General features: G+C 44.9%; 1 protein-coding gene across 1 annotated transcript in view; it reads left to right on the top strand.

Moving 5' to 3' along the window:
* Nucleotides 1-14370, top strand: part of SLC3A1 (solute carrier family 3 member 1) — a 191380-nt gene that overhangs the window by 144608 nt on the left and 32402 nt on the right. The gene's annotated exons all lie outside the window — the stretch shown is intronic.

Raw genomic sequence — 14370 nt, 5'->3', positions numbered from 1 at the left:
CATCACACTGCATGCCAACATGTTCTATGTGGCCTTGGGATATGTGTCCTTCAGTTTTGGCTACACAAGGATTTCTCTAAACAGAGTGACAAATCTAGCAATGTCATCACTGGTTCTCTGGAGGGAAGCTTCTCCTACGTGGCCAGGGAAAGGCAGAAGCTAGCTGACAATGACCCTTGGAGGTGGTTAAGACAAACTCCAGGGAGACAAGAGAATATTAAATTCAAACACCTCTTCTGTAGTAAATCCTAGTGACACCCAGAGACTTGTACCACACTCCTGTATGGCTTATTGTAATGTGGATGCTGAATTCCCAGACTTTCCTAGCCAACAGTATTATGCACCCCCCCTTTTTAATACTGAGATGAGGATGGGGGCAGAGTCATGCGGATGACTAAACACGGCAAGCCAACGCAGCAGTCCAGTCATTGGAAATTACTGCGTGAGACCGGGATATTCAAAAGATACACAGCTGAAGAACCAGAGAGAGAGACACAGCTTGCCAGGGCCTCTGGCTTGTTCTGATGCTTGTTAGGGACACCAGAGATAGTCAGAGTGTGGGGCAAAGCTCAGAAGCTGAAGGCAATGGCAAGTTGTGCAGAGAAGTCGGGAGAAGTATTCTGCATCCCTGTCACAAGTAGTTGGAGCTGCCAGCCAAAGTGGGAATGAAGTGGCTTACGGAATGCACTGCCGGTGAGCTGGCGGAACGGAGAGAAGACAGAGAAGTGAGGCGAACTCTGAAGACACCAAGAAACACAGGGAAGGAACATGGATTACTAGGGCGTCCCATGGTGAATGTCACATGCTGGCCCCAACACAGGAAAGCAACCTAATTGATACAGACGTGAACATTGCAAGACACCTAAGTGTCAATAAGGCAATAGAAATAAGACAAATATTGTTAAACCCTAAGGGAAAGCTATATCAATAATACAGACATGGACATTGTAAGACGCAATAGAATTGACAAGAATATTGCTGGGAGCCTAAAGAAAGTCATAAAAATGATACAGATACGAATATTGCGAACTGCCTTAATGACAGCAATAGAAATTAAACGGACATTAACGATAACCTAAGAAGAGTATGCAAAGCTTAAGTGAAGGCCACAGAATTAATACGAATATTGGAAAAATCCTAAGTGAAGGCTGTGGGACTAATAGAGAAACAAAAGTTTTGAAAGCACAAGTAAAGAAAATATAATTGACACAAATATTGTAACAAAAGGGTCAGTCACATAATTCTGGGGAAGTGTTATTTCTTGGATACAAGAAAGACTGAAAAGAAAGCGAAGAAGCCCTGGCAGGATAGTGAACCAGCACCGAGTGAGTCTGGGACTCGCACCCAAAGAAGAGAGGAGTGACACCCTGGCAGGAGAGTACACCGGGGGTGAAAGGAGAAGGAAACAAGTGAAAGAAGAAATGAGAAGAAACAAATGGGTTAAACAACCCCACCTTGAAAATACAAAGCAGTAATCAAAAGGGAAGGCCCCTACCACTTTAGAAGGATAAGATATAACACCCTGGGAGGAGAGTATACCAGGGAGAGGAGGAGGACTAAAAGCAAGAGACTGCCACCATTGATGTAAAAAGGGAAGCACCTTGGCCCTTGAAGTAACAAGGAAAACCAGAGAAAACCATACAACAGTGAAACCCTGGCAGGAGAGTAAACCAGGAATAGGAAGATAAGCAAGTGAACCTGGAGTTGTGAAATAAATAACACAAGTGGGAGCCGTACCCCTTTTAAAGAGAAACAAAATCAAGAGAAAGAAAACAAAGATCTGAAACAAACTGTGACATTGAAAGGAAACAGAGAGAGATGAAGGAAATCTCTGTTTCCTCTGAGCCACAAGAGGACCACTAAATCAGTGAGTACTGAAAGGATGCAAGGGTGGAATAGTTTCCCCATTTGCCTACCCCTTCTTATTTTTTTTTATTACATGCCAAAATTCCAACAGGTATGAGGGCATGACAAAGACACACGGGACAGCACATAAAGCAAAGGACAACCCAGACCGGCAACAGTTTATCTATTAGAACAAGAGTGTTTTCAATTTCTTGCGGAAGACTTGCAAGTTTTCCTCCAAATGTAAAGTCAGAGGAAGAGGATTCCATTTAAACTGAGAAGCAACAAAGTGGACAAAAGAAATATTCAGGGAGAGAGTCATCTCCTTGGAAAACATCAGAACATTAGTGACTTTACCGGACGTGCTGGACAGATTGTGCCATACCAGAAGCGACATAGGGGAAGGAAGGACCCCTTTATCCTTGTGGAACATTATTCCTTTTTCATTTCTGCACTTTAGAACTTAATGTTTTAAACTTCAAGATCACGCTATAAGTGTGTACAGCTCAGAGAAATTCCCCTTTTCACCTTGTATTTAGTTTAGAGTGTAATGGTCAGTTCAGGGTTTTGGACACAGGACAGAGAAGGGTTTATTTATTTACATTCCTACCACAGACTTTCATTAGCTTTGTTGAGGGTGGGAAACCCCTTATAGACTTAGGGACAGTTAGGATTTCCCCAACCCACTTATGATTTTGATAATAAAAGTATCTAATCAAAACTTGATACTGTATCCGACTCTTACTACTGACGCCTTACAAAACGTTGCTCCATGATGTGGCTAGTTTGGGTTTTTCAGTACAATACACTGGGATTGTCGAAGTGGAAGTATACGGGAACTGTGCATATTGTGATTATGCTAGGATTGTCACATGGGAGACAGAACAAATCATGCAAGACACAAAATGAGGGAAACACAACTGCATTTATTTTCACATTGTAGCTATCAGTAGTACCCAAATTGATCATTTCCAATTGACTGTTTGGTAAATCTGGTCGAATTCGGCCAGTACCATTCATTCGTTTGGAAACGATCAATTTGGATAATCACTACCAAACATGGGGAGCGGAGGTTGTGGAGGTGTCCCCCACTCCCCATTCTTGGTAGTGATGGCCTTTGGGGGGGACCCTACGGCATTGGATCCGACCCGCGTAGAAGGGATGGATCCGACATTGCAGGGTTAGAATATGAGCAAATCCTGAATAGTTAAGTAGGGAGTGGTTGGGGGAGTGTATAGGGGTGGGTGTTTTTTTTTTAGTTTGGTCAAATGTTGCCGTTGCAAAATTGGCTCAGTGGCCGAATTGACCACGATCAATTCGGCCATGAAGAATTGTGTACCAGCCAAACCGTATACATTCTAACTATCAATAAAGTCTACCCTTGGCTATGGAGGGGAAGCCTACTTGGAGGAGGAAATCAGGGTAAATGTAAATATGCTACAGGATGCCTAGGTGGCTCAGTTTCCCCAGGTTCCCATTAATTGCTCTCCATGGGAGATCCTTTTTCTCCTTGCCAGTAGCTTCTATATGTCTTGATCTCAGGGCTTAGGGTTGGGTTGGAAAACTGCCTATGGGCTCTAAAGTGTGTTAACAGAAATGTTAATCTATCAGAATGGAGCAGTAACACAAAGTGAGTGAAAGGGTCCCTAAGCTAGAAGGACATACTGTTCTTAGTCCAAGGTCCAATCATTAATCTATTCCTCACAATTAAGGAATGTACACACCTGCAAAAGAGATCTTCAATGCACTCAGTCTCAGGGTGGATTTAAATTTTGCCTTGGCAGAAAATCACCATGTCATGTTGTCCTCTGGGTCTTTCAGGTAACCCCACATGGCATAGGCGACTCATCAAACTTTTACAGAGGCAAGCGTGTGTAATTTCCTCCTACTCTAGCCTCAGTGGTCCATTGGGTAGAATGTTGTCACCCTAGCAGGGTCCTTTCCCAGCTGCAGTGATTTTACGCATCGAGCCAAGTGCAGCCCTCCTGGACTTCAGCCCACTATAAACAGAGATTGTCCTCATCCGGACCCCTGCTACCGCCTTCCCTCTTTCACTCTGGCCGGCCTCCCTTGGTTCTTCGCCTCCACCTACCAACAAGGCAAAAAACCTAGGGCTCATCTTCGACTCCTCTCTCCCCTTCTCATCTCACATCACAGACATCTCTAAAAAAATCCCACTACAAGCTGCACCTTCTCAGAGGTATTCTTCCTTTTCTCACCTTCCCCCTGAGGCTCACTGTCTCCTGAACCCTGGTCCTATCTAGGCTTGACTACTGAAACATCCTATTTCTCAACCTGCCCTCTTCTACCCTCTACCCTCTTCAACTCATACAGAACAGATCGCAAGTCTTATCCTTGGCCTCAATCCCAGGGACCGCATCTCTTCGGCGCTGAAACCCCTTCACTGGCTCCCCGTGGCTGCAAGGATTAAGTTCAATACCCTTTGCATTGTCCACATGGATTTCTGGGGCCTGGGCCCACTCTATCTGCAACATTCTCTTCCTAAATAATCACCTTCCCAAGCCCTCCGCTCCTCTTCCTCCAACTCTCTGCGGGTGAGCTGCTTCTCCAAGCAGAGACTTGGGGGAGATCTTTATCCTCTGCAGGTGCCTCCCTCTGGAGCAGTCTCCCTGCCTCTATGCATCCTGAGCCGGATCACCTCAAATTCCGGAAACTTCTCAAGACTTTCCTCTTTGCCTCCTCCTTCTCTCTCCCCCTACCCTGCTAACCACCTCTTTCAGCTCTCTCACTCTCTCTCATCTACTTCTGCTTCAGTTTCACTGACTGGCTGCCTGGTGTACCTACAGAGCCTCACAGGTCCCAAGCTTCCTCACCAGTCTCCTGCACTTGCCCCCGGGCCTTGCACTTGCCGCAGCACTACTGCACTTCGATTAGGACCCATGAGAGTGGTATCTCTCTGCACTTAACCCATGCTCTGATGGTACTGGGTGCACTTGTCCCTATTTACCCGCCCCCACGCACTTCCTTTTCTGTTCCCCTGCATAATCTGAATGTACCATGCCTAGTAAGATTGTTTGTCTTGTCTTCCCTATTTCTTCCCCTCCCATGCATGGTTGCGCTTTGAAACACTTGTGTGTAAGCGCATAATAAATGAAGAATCAATCTCCGGTCAGATTCCCAGGGTTGTAGCTTCTCTTTAGCTCTGGTGGCTTTGCAGCAACCACTGAGTTCTGTGACAGCGCCAACAGCTGGTGGCTTTTCTGCTCTCTCACTTGAGGGTTCTCTGGCTTCTGCCAGATTCTGGGTCCAGGCCCCTATCAGACTTGTTACTCTAATATCTCCTGCATGATTGAGTTCCTCATTGTCTGGCCTGTTTGGCCAAGCCACCTCCTGTTTCTCAGTTATGCTTCTCCTGCCACTGCTACAAAGACAACTTTCTCAAATGTCATCCTAACTTCTCACATAGGGCCTGATCACGACTTCTTTCGGTAACGCTAACGCCATTAGCGCGGGGGCTATTAGCGCGACCGCCATAGCCCCCGGCGCTAATAGCGCGGGATCACGAGTTCCCATTCCCCATTGAGCCCATTCGGGAATGCCCCATTCCCCACTGGGCTCAATGGGGAAAATTTGCGCTCTTACCGCCGGCGGATTTCCCGCCGGCGGTAATAGCACACATTTTCGGTGGATTTCCCCCCAGCCAAGAGCTGGGGCGAAATCCGCCAAAGCCCTGATTCGGTGGACCCTTAAATCCGGCAGTAATAGTACTACCGCCGGATTTGAGGGTTACCGCCGAGGTTGTGATCAGGCCCATAGTCTGAAAGGTTCGGCCTCTATGTATATGTTGGCTTGGGTGGTAATTGTTCCAATGAGGGACCAGATTAGTGGGCCCATTTCACCATTAGTTGTAGTTTATGAGACTGATACATGCCAACTCCTCTCCATGTGCCTGTCACATTTTCCTAATTGTGTTCAAGTTTTGTGATTTTTCTTATAATGAAATCCAGCACATGACCCAGCTTACACAGTCCAAGGCCTAGTGATATCAACACTGCCTCTCCGGGGAAACCTTCTTCCCATATGGCCAGGCAAAGGCAGTCACTACCTGATTCTGACCCTGGGTGGCTATCTGAAGGAGAACTATATTGGGGGAAGACAACCCTCATGGGAGGGAGGTGGACTCACTAGCTGGAACATGGTATCCCCTTTCCACTCAGGGTATGACACCAACCCCTTAAAATCCCAATCCCCTGTGGCCTATTGTAATATAGAACAAGAACCTATAATCCACACCAGTAAGGTTCTTTCATACCATTGTAGTAAAAGGACTGAGTCGAGGAAGAGCACTAGGGCAATGCAGAGCGCTGAAGCCGCGAAACCCGAGACACGCTCTAGCTGTTGGATGGATCCAATAGGTGCTGGGGTGTTTAAAAAAATCAAGCCGCAAGAAGCAGGGAGTACCAGCACTCCCGATGTGGATCAGGGAACTGAGCGGAAGCACGTTGCAGCAGCAGCAAGAGAGCTCCTACAGGCACTGTCACGAGACGCTCAGAAGTTGGAGGTTCAATGCATAGAATCCAAGAGCAGTGGAAGCTGTGGAACAAAGGCTGAGGCATTGCGGGTACCAGAGAGTTGACAAGACGCCAGAAAAGGAAGAAGTGAGCTGCTGGGGGAATTGCAGAAAGCGGAGAATGCCTAAGCAGACAAGATAGACTGGTGAGCCCAGAGAGGGGAGATGGGACACCAGGGTGCTTCATGGCATATCCCACACACCATTAAAAGAAAGAAATATGAACTGGGTGAACCTTAGCAGGGGAGCTGGGACACCAAGTCAAGTATTGAGGGAAGCAAGTGAAAGAGAGTCAAGGACCCAATGGTTGAAGGTATAGAAGCATGAATTTGTAACAAATTGAGAAAGTCCTGGCAGGAGAGTACACCAGGCAACCTGATTGCGTGTCTGGGACCCGCACCAAAGTGCATGGGAACATTGAGAAAGTCCTGACAGGAGAGTACACCAGGCAACCTGATTGCGAGTCTGGGACCTGCACCCGATTGTATGGACATAAGTGTTTGAAAACAAAGCAGGAGAGTTTTCCAGACTGTCAGAGGTGGGTCTGGAACTCACTATCATGCTCAACAAGAACTTGTGTGTAAACTGAGGAAATCAAGAGGGGGGAGTTAACCTCTTAAGTGTGCAGAATCCAGGGCAAGGGAGTAATTCCTCGTTGACTTGAAATGAACATATTGTGACTAAGGGAAGGAAAGCAATCCCTTAGTGATTGGAAACTTGTGAACTGTGCCTACGAGCCAAGAAAAGAGGAATAACTGCTTGACATTGTGAAACAAAAAGTGAGAAAGAGATCAGGGGCAGAACCATACCATCTGAAATGGTGAATTGTAACAAGTCTGCGAAACACAGGGGAAGGGAAATATCTCCTGAGGTTTGTGGAACTTTGTTTAATTCTTTTTGCACCTTTTGGAACTTTATGTTAGAACTCTGGAAAAGAGCTGCAGATGACCAGTTGAAAGAATATTTTCCTTTTCACTTTATCTTGGGTTTAGCTTGTAAGGAGAACTTTACTACGGACATTCTGACACAGACATCCTAGTTTTGTTAAGGCAGGGAAACCCATCTTAGAGATAGGGCAAGATAGGATTTCCTTCAAACCTCTTTTTATTTTAATACAAGTCTTTGCCAACCACCACAATGCCCTTGTGTCTGAGTCTTACTCCTGGTTGCTTAAAGTATTCTCTGTCTGCGTTTCTTTACTGGCTGACATCTATTTTTTGTCAGACTCCCTGCTGCGAACCATTCCCGGAGTGGTGCGCCCGATGTATGCTCATCACAGTATCCCACTCTGATTGTGAATTTTCAAACAGAGCCTGAGCGTAGCAGCACATATCGAAAATATGATGTATGAACGGACAGTGATGTGTTAGCTGAGCTCAAATATTTTTACTTTTTGGTGGAATTGAAACTTTTCTTCTTATGTGGTATTTTATTTGGTCAAGGACATTATTAGTTTAAGGTGGAGCAGTGTTGTTCCTTCAGTGATGTGAATGTTTTTGCATTGGGCACGTTTTCCAAGTCCCTGTAAACTACACGTACGAGACCTGTTCGGTTTGCACTTAGGTGCCAACAGGACCACTCCACGTAATTATCGTCATTTGCAAAATGGGAGTGTAAACCGGAGGCGAAATCTCCTTCATGCCTCCCTCTTGTGCTCTCCAGTGAAAAATGAGTAAATACCACCTGCTGTGTACGCATAGCAGGAAGCATTTACAATGGCTTTGTATGTCAGACTAGTAACTGACGGTCCTTCAATGCAAACCCAATGTGTGCAAGAATTTCCCTGAAAAGCAATCAACACATAGATCATATGTATTCACATTGGCAGGCCCTTCATGGGTTTTTGGTGGCTGGCCACCAAAATCACTGACTCCATATACACATCTTTCGAGCATGCATCAATGTGCTGCTCAGACAGTCCAATCTCCATCCTCATCCTGGCAATAATCTACAGGACAATCAGGTACAATGCAGATCATCCATATGGTTTTGCTTGCCCCAGCTCACGCAGAAAGGATCCACCTAGGAGTGGACAGAAGGCATCAGACAAGCCAATGAGGTCATCAATAACCTACGTTCCTCGGACCTAGTCCAAGTGATCAATTTTCACATTTAAAGCAGGCCACATCCTGCATTTGCCCTTTATGTTTGATATCAAAATCTCTGACATAAATGTCACGGTGCAGCCATTCCATGAAGTCCCATGGGACTCCATGGAGGGGATTGCAGGAATTCCTGGCACCAGTATTACCGGTGCCAGTAATTCCTGCATTGATTTGCCTGTAGGGTCCTGATTTACTCCCAGTTGTTGGCTGGAGGTAAATCAGTGACCCACCACAGGCAAACTTGTGTTTTTCCAGGTGCGCTAAAAGTGCCGTTAACGATTTACCAGCACTTTTACAAGCATTTTTACGGCACAGGGAAAACTGTAATAACCCCCTATGATGCTGTGTTTTAATTCCTAAATAAATCATTTCAGTCATAAATCACCCAGGACGTGGGAAATATTTAGTCGCTCCAGTGTATTTCGGCTGAGCACTACTTCGTTTTCTTGAATTTCTTGAATTTTTCCACTGAGGATATCTTCAGCCTCTGGATATGGGTCAAAAGGGAGTATGACTTTAATTCCATTTTGGGTGACTGTGCAGTAGTGGAAGGGATTCAGGATTTTTTGTGATGGCCCCAGGGTTGTTTCCTGGTTTGGCAGAATAGCCACTGTTAAAATGAATACCCTTCCCCGGTTTCTCTATTACTTTCAATCAGTGCCCATCCCCAACCCCAAATCCATTATTGAAACCTGAGAATCTATGTTGGTACAATTCTTGTGAAACGGGGGTGCCCCTAGGGTCATCAACAAACACATGCCATATGCATCTGGGAACCAAGGAGAGCTGGTGGTCGCAAGGATTTGGAATTACTACAGAGCCGCACAGATTCAACTGCTGGTCGATTGGGTGCAAAGGAACACAAACAAGATTTGGGTGGCCATGGAACAAGCAGATAACACAGGCCTCTTTAGAAGCATGACGTGGAATATCTAAATTAGGAGGTTCCATCACATTTCCCTCCCTATACACTGTGCTGATGCACAACGGCAGCTTTATTCCTGGGGCAGCCGACAGGGGATACTTGGGCTGGATGGTGAAAAAGGGTGAGCAAAGTGGGCGACTTATTTTTGAATGGGAAGATACGACCATTTGAAGAGTGCAAGACAAGCATTGGCCTGGGCGAGAACGATAGGTTTAGGTATCTGCCAGCTAGGCACTGGGTACTCCACTCCTCCAATGTAGGGGCTGCGACAAGGGCACTAACACTGTTAGAGTCAGTGTTTCAATTAGCAGTGAGTATCTAAGCTCTATAAAATGATAAACACACTTTCTACACCAGGTTGACCATCTTATTACACAGGGTGGTAAAGGGAGATCGACACGCCAGTTTCACCTGAGGACTAGGTGTCTGTCACCTCCTTCTGTCCACCCTTGGCAGAAACCTAGTCTAAGATTCTAACTAGGTGGTACGGAACGCCAGCCAGACTACACGCAGGCAACCCAAACATTCCTAAAACTTGTTGGAGGGGATGTGGACAAGAGGGCACACTTCTGCAAATATTGTGGCTATGCTATACAGCAGTTCTGGATTAAAATTAGGTCTAGGTTATGAAAAATTATAAATGTCGATATACCCAGTGACCCTATGATCTATGTGCTAGGTCTGCTAACCCCTGAGACAGGATTCTACAACGGGGGAAATCAAGCTTCTGGCCCACCTCCTAATGGCTGTCAAACTGTCCATACTTACGACTATGGAAGAAGACAGAACCTCCATCGATCACATTGTGGCTTGATAAGGTTTGGAATATGTTGGTGATGGAGAGGTTTACTGACAATATTAGAGATACACTGTTGTCCTTCATGGCCATCTGGACTCCTTTTCTAAGTTATATGAAAAAAGATTGCAATGCACTCTCTTGCCCTATCAGGTTGTATTTGATTTCAGTGCTAAACAACTTAGGCTATGTTTCCTTCTCTGCTGAGTGACTTTTAATGTCTATATGGTCTTTTCTGCTCTCATCAGACTAGTACTGACGTTGATTGCTCCTGACATTACTACCAGGACATTCAAGTCCAATGCATGAGTCCTAACAATATCAAATTGCAACCTTGCCTGATCAAAGTGTGCATGGATATATGGATCACTAGATTCTCAAATTGGGTGGAATTTAACCAACTATACTAATTGTATGATATGATATGGCATTTGTAACGCGCCTATACACAAGTGTTTCAAGGCGCGAAAATATGTAGTATTATTGTAGTGTGGTAGTTATCAATGACGGATGGGCCAGAGCTTTTGTATAGTTCAGGCCATGTGAAAACCAACTGATACAATCTGTGGATTGCAGGTTGTCAGGAAAGCCCTGCAGAATGCACACAAGACTAGGCTCAGAAGTCACAGCTCCAACTGTTTATTTACAGTGAAAACAAGGAATAATACTTGCTCAAACAACACAAAAGGAGAGAAACCAGTCTCCCATATTGGGAGTGATGCCTCTTCATCTCCCAGTGACATTCATTATCTGGTTGTTGAGTTTACCTGCCCCCTTCATCTGTAGGCTAGCTAGATGCAAGATTCTGGGGACTCATACCCCCAAGACTTCTACCAGGTATTCACTAGTCTGTGGGCCAACTGTGAAAGGTCCTTCACCAGTTCATGTTACAACAATAAGGTTTCCTTTGAGGCGAGATTAAGCCACATATCATCTTCTGCCTCCTCCTAGTCAGACTTCCGCACCTCACCAACTCTGTATTCCCATCCTCGCACTGCTGACTGATCCTCCTGCTGCATCGTTGTCGGGGTCCCATACCTACACCCAGTTCTTTCACTTGAATTTGGCCAAACTGGACTCTTTGTTTCTTCTTGCTCATTCTAGCTGTGGAACAGCCTTTTACCTCATTTTCACTATTCTGCCATTTTATGACCCTCTTCTTCTCATGATATTACCATCTCCTCCTGACAACCACCTCCTCCTGTTACATCCTCCTGCTGTTTCTTCTCCCGTCACACCTCCAATTGAACTCTTGTATTGCTCTCAATCACTCTCCAACTGCATGCAACAACTGCCTTTTCCATCATCCACACCAAATGACTGGGTCCCTGGGTGGTATACTGTTTCCCCCCTCCCCCTGGGTGCAACTCTTCGTTGGTGTGCACCTATGGTTTGCAACTGGGACTGAGCTGGATTTGTGTACTATTCGTGAATGCACATTGGACAGCCTTGGACACAGGGGGGGAGGCAGACCCAGTGCACATATGGCCTTCCCAACATATTGGAATCTACTCCCTCTGCCCTGACCTTCCCTTGTGCACGGTGCTTAGCTTAGGTCTGTAGTTCTTTCAGCGTATGGATTTAATGTTGAAATAACACTTGGTAAATTGTTTAGGCATTTCATTTTTATGGATATTTGCACGTGACAAAATTACAACCTTGTCTCCTCACTGAGGAAACACTCTACCAGTAGAGATTGTTTTTGTAACGGTTTCCTGTGTGACAATCTGCGGTCGAAAAGCTGCACGTTTTCAATATTATATCCTAATTTGAAATGTCTTCTGTGAAATTGTAGCCTAACTCGTAACAGTATTTAAACACATGCTTCCGACATTTGGTGAATGAGACTGTCTTTCCGTAGCTTAGAATTTGGGTTTTTCAATGAAGGGACTCTGGTTCTCTAAATTGGAGGGGGAGGGGTGGAGGGCGGTATGTTTCTGATCGTTGGACTTGGTTAAACGTAGGAAAGGTTCAGATGGTCTTGTGTCTCTAGAGTCTAGACTGTGGTTGTCCCCTGCCATATGTTGGGTGCCAGGGTAGGGAAACCCATGGATACGCCACGCCCTACATCACCACCCTCCCTCCCCCCCTCAAGACCATCCTCCACTGGTTCTGGGAGGCAGCATACCCCTTGAGTAACTCCCCTTGTAATATCAAGAACCTTGCAGGAGACTTCTTCATAAATTGTAATCCAGGGTATTTCTGGGAAACATATGGAATCTGTTCTAAATTTCAACTGATTAATAGCATTTCAAATTAGCCATTGTTTCGGTTTTCTGGAGTTTTAACTTGTATCTTTTCATACTGTACAATTGGTACTAGGTTGGGTCATACAACTTATGAACAACCACTTGTTCTTTTGTAACCAAACGGGTTGCCAGTCATTTGGTCGAAAACAATTGGTCGACTGGACAACTGGTCGAATCAATTTGGTCGAAAACCAAATGGTCGAATTTTTTATTTTTTTTATTTTTACCCCTTTTTTGGTTTTTTTTGGGGGGTCCCCCCCTAGCCCACTTTTATTCTTTTTTTTTTCTACACAAAAACCCACAAAACACATATATAAATAAAAAAAAAAATTCGACCATTTGGTTTTCGACCAAATGACGTCGACCAAATTGCAGTCGACCAGTTTGTAGTCGACCAAATGACTGGACACCACCAAACGCACAATAAATAAATAGAAAAGACTATTTAAAAAGGAAAAGTGTTTCCTTGCTAAAACGGAGCAACTCTTCAGTCAAGCCTTTCAATCCAGCAATTCTTTGATGGCTGGCATACCCATCACGCAGGCCACTCCCGCATCCCCTTCCGAAACCTCTCTCCGCATGGCTCTACTTTCTTCTCTGGTCTTTCTCAGTCTTTAATATAAACCACTATCGTTTATATAAACAGTCAAGTGCTTGGTTGCTGACCAATGAACTATTTTTCACTTCTGCTGTTTGGAAGAATCTAAATACAATACAGCCTTGAGTATAATCATGCAACATCCACCCTGGCTGCCATTGGCTGAGAATCGACGCTGTGTCACCCCGCTCTGTGCTGGGTATAACGCAGACTTAACATTTGCTTATTGTATTCTGAATTATAAATAGTGATAAGGGATTTAAGTTCAAGTAAAGGGCATTCAAGTTAAAGTATAAATGAGACATCCCTTTCGACACTTCGGACTGCAATTCATGACAAGGAGGTTTCGCCAGGCACACTTGCTTAGGAGAACACTGCAGTGTAAACTGGTCATGTTTTGGCTGTCAGCCAAGTTCTGTCCGCAAGCTTGCTTCCTGGCAAGATAGTTTACTGCATGTCCTTGTAAATGTAAAACTAACACATGGAAAGCTGGAATCCATATTAAGGTTTGCCAAAAAGCAGACCAATTAAGTTTCGTAATGTTACATTTACCAAAATACAAATCCTCTATGTGCTTTAAGGATTCAAAAGCAGTCTACTGCAAATGCATGTTAATGCGATTTGCCAACGTTTAGAAAACATGCATGCAGGATGGAACGTGAAATCACACGTGTCATATACTTTCAGTTTTAGCTTCCCATTCATAGCTCTTCCACAGCACATAGGTGCATGCGTTGTAACGCAGCTTAATGAGTACGGTTTGATGAATTTCTTTTTACTCTAGGACCATTAAGAGAAACCTATTGTGTTTTTTATCAGAATATAAGGTGTCATTTTAACCAGCTGGTCGGTCTTGCTCTAAGCTCGCCTGAATGTCTCTACCTAGGGAATTTAAAATATGCAGCACTTATACCAAGAACATCCAACACTTACTAAGAAGCCATTTTCGCTCATATAGTAGTAACATCATTATGCCCCCCTGTAGGGAATGCCGGAAGTGCTGTGGGTAAACACTGCGGAGCCTGAGAAAATAAAGGGAACCATGACCGCTATGTCGGGGCACCCAGGGAGAGGCTGCTGTAGAGGCGTAAGAGTGGGACTTGTTTGGGCCAGCTGAGGTGACGCTGTCATACAAGACCTCCCATAAGATATATGAATTCAAACAGCTGAAGAACAATTTGTTAATATGCTTAATGCTTAAGAGACAAATGGTAAATCCATCTGATGTTGGGGGGGCACCCTGGGATGTTGGGGGGAGGTGTTAACTGTTAACTGTATCTCACCATGTAAAATCAATAAAAACAGATACAAAAAAAATAGT

Source organism: Ambystoma mexicanum, chromosome 4q (genome assembly GCF_040938575.1).
Source record: "Ambystoma mexicanum isolate Mex_15411 chromosome 4q, UKY_AmexF1_1, whole genome shotgun sequence".
NCBI classification, from domain to species: domain Eukaryota; kingdom Metazoa; phylum Chordata; class Amphibia; order Caudata; family Ambystomatidae; genus Ambystoma; species Ambystoma mexicanum.
This window is presented reverse-complemented; position numbering and strand designations above follow the sequence as displayed.